This window comes from Folsomia candida, unplaced genomic scaffold (assembly GCF_002217175.1).
Source record: "Folsomia candida strain VU population unplaced genomic scaffold, ASM221717v1 Fcan01_Sc032, whole genome shotgun sequence".
NCBI lineage: Eukaryota > Metazoa > Arthropoda > Collembola > Entomobryomorpha > Isotomidae > Folsomia > Folsomia candida.
The window spans coordinates 19,612-22,866 of NW_019091224.1; the positions used below are offsets into that span (position 1 = coordinate 19,612).

Consider the following 3,255-nt stretch of genomic DNA (forward strand, 5'->3'; position numbering starts at 1 on the left):
GCCAAATATGCGATTTTCTGGGAAATAAGAATGGATCCTTCATTTAGGGTCCTAATTGATTCTAAAAAACATAGTGGGTACCCTGGTCATGAACGACAGGTCGTGAGTGTCCCTTGTTAGCTTCACTCGTAGGAGCATTGAAAAAAAATGTTGTTTTCAGAGTACATTTTCAGAGTTGACTTTGAATAAAATTTCGTAGGTTAAAAATACGAGAAAAATGTTCATTTCCTTAGGATTAGTGCCGAGTTTGCCAAAAATAGTTTGTTTATGACATTAATTAATGAATGGCTTTTTGAGTCGCATAGTTCATATGCTTTCTAAAAAACAAGCAGTTAACTATTTATGTGTCCTATTGCAACTCTTCTCAAACATGACAGGAGTGCGAGACGATGTACACGGCTGGTTTTGCGAAGTTGACGTGAATACCCCCAATATTGCGCGCACGACAAAATTATTCTTAATTGAAGCAAACACAGTAAATAAATTGGAAAATTTCCAGTAAATTTATTTAAATTGCACATATGAATTCAGCCCCATGGCGCCGAATATAAGTTTAACACGGAAATAAGAATGCAACCTTCATTTAGGGTACTAGTATATTCATTTAGGGTACTAGTATATTCTAAAAAACATAGTGGTTATGCTGGAAGCTCCGGGCACCTCATGAGTTTCCCTCGTCAGCTCTTTTGCGAAACTTATCCGGATTTTTCCCGCTCAAGCAGTTTACGCTTTATTTCAGCTAAAAGTTTGAGTCAAATCGAGGGTATTATTTCGCGTTAAATAAGAACGGAAAGTGACTCGCCACTCGGAGTTCTAACTAAGGCGGGGAGCTTGCGAGGTTGATAATAACAGATCGGCTTGAAATTTTTACCAATGATAGTTCGACCTGAGTGAACCTTAACCCTAGAAGGTTTTGACTCCATGGCCATAAACGGCTGAGAAAAAAATTTCGAAAGTTTCAAATTTTTTGCTCAGAGTTGGCACTTCTATATGACCTCTAACTAGTTCTATGGGGGTGGATGTTTATATGACATCTGCCCAAGTAACCTCAATGCATATTTGCTGCGAATTCCAATGCAAGTTTATGCAATTTTTGTGCATAAAAAAATGCAATCATTAATTTGTACTAGATTCATACAAAACTGGTATCAATTTGTCTACTACTAATAAATTAGCACGCAAAACGCATTAAATTATCACAAATTAATTAGTAGTAAATTATTACAAATGGAGAAGTGAAAATTTAGTACGTATTTGTTGGCATAAAATTCTCATGAGATTTCTCGCACTAAATTCATACATAATTCGCACCTGGAAAATTGCACGAATCCAATTGCAGTAAAAATGTGCTAGAATATTTGTACTGAATTCGTGCCGATTATTCCACGATAATTTATTAATAAATTAGTACTATTTCTCTATTAGCGATTAAATAAACCAATTCGAGCAACGTAATCAGTCAGGTTGGCATCTGACAAAGTAGCGTCGCCACGTTTTTTCTCCATTTTGAATTCCAACCAGAAAGTTGGTGAGCTAATTGTGAACCTATGTCGGACAATTTGAAAGCATTCGTATTATTCGAGTTTGAAGTTGACGAGGGGGTGGAGGTTGTGCCGTCCACATGGAGTTTCAAGGATTCAACTTTGTCAGTTTACTAATCCCATTCCTAAGGGATTTTCGAGTTATCAAAGTGACCCATTTTCTCTCCCGCAAGAAGGTTGGACGAATTATGGCATATTATATGTCGGAACACACGGTAATTATTTATTCTTGGCTAATTTTACGCTCATCCATATTTAGCCTAATGATGCAAAGATGTTTTACTAAATTTATAGATACGTACGATAAAGCCGTAAAGAAATTGGAAAAATATATAAAGAATAAACCGATCGACTCTAGTGACTGTGACATACCAAGACGTCGTCAAGAATCAAATTCTCAGCTGAAGCGTCTGAGGTGAACATTATACTAGCCCCTGACACCGATTTGTGCACCGATAGTAAGAAAATCATAAATAATAAATTCACTGTAGTTTGAAACACACTTCAATCTTAATATTTATTTTCATCGGGAACTCAACCGTCCCCATCGCCATCCCCTCAACTGAAGAAGTGAGTAGCGAGACCCCACAGGTTCAAAGTTAGCAATTAGAGCCGGACCCAGGGATTGAATCACTTATATCAGAATTCAGAGGTAAGGCTCATTTATTAGTCTCACATTATTATGTTTACATTAAATTTCTATAAACTCGTGTTTGAATACAGAATTTCAAGAAGAGTCATTGAGAAATCAGCATATGTATATTGTTGGAAAGGGTGGCAAATCTTGAAAAACTTCTGATAAAATCAACAAGAGCTAGTTGCCCAAATTCAAAAACTGTGGACGAGCTGGAGAATATCTAAGCGTTACTGGCAAATCCATCCTATTATAATGAAGAAGTAAGAGTTTGTATGTATAATTACTGCAGCAATGCAATGCAAATAAGTTGGAAAACAATTTTTATAGCTCAATGCAATTATTTCAGATTGCTTCTCTTTCGAGGAAGGGTGGATCGTCGTTGGCTAAGGACGTGTACGACATACTCATTCCATGATTACGAATGAGCTTCGTTCTAAAATTCGATATACTGGAAAAAAGCGACAAGATTCCATTCGCAAATCGATTAGCAGCTAATCTACTTCAAGGTCCCATATATTTAATTCTGCCGATGATTAATGATAAATATTTTTGTACGCCAATTTGCAATTCATCTTTTAATTAGAAATTAATCTATAAATTAGAATTATTTGAGAACCAATTAATGTGGAAATAATGAAGATGAATTTGAAATAAATAAACAATTGAAATTTGAGTAATCCGTGTAAATAAATGTGCATAAATTTCATGCGTATCATTAGTGCATAATCAGCACTAAATTCGCACTAAATTGGTACTAAATTCTCACCATATTACTGCATATCAATCATCACCAAATTCGTACAAACCTGTTTGTGTAAATTTAGTACATATTTTGTACAAGTAAACTTGCATTGACAATTTTTTCGTATGAATCTTGTACATGCGACTTGTACAAAATTACTGCAAATCCGCTTCACATTTTAACGGTGAATACGCATTAATCCAGTAGTACAAATTTGGTACACAATTTTCAGACTTTGGTTGGTTGGGTGTAATACATTTTTACAACGGATCAATATTTTTGAAACCTGCTGTTTGGCATCGACGTCTAATTTCTTGGGTGGATCAATTCGATCA

The 3,255-nt window shown here is 35.4% G+C and overlaps 1 long non-coding RNA gene across 1 annotated transcript; it reads left to right on the plus strand.

The window, feature by feature from the left end:
- Positions 1 to 1,421: 1,421 nt before the first annotated feature.
- LOC118439244 lies at positions 1,422 to 2,845 on the plus strand. Its single transcript, XR_004837306.1, has 4 exons — positions 1,422 to 1,756; positions 1,836 to 2,193; positions 2,265 to 2,438; positions 2,525 to 2,845. It is a non-coding gene; the product is annotated as an uncharacterized LOC118439244 (long non-coding RNA).
- Positions 2,846 to 3,255: the final 410 nt, after the last annotated feature.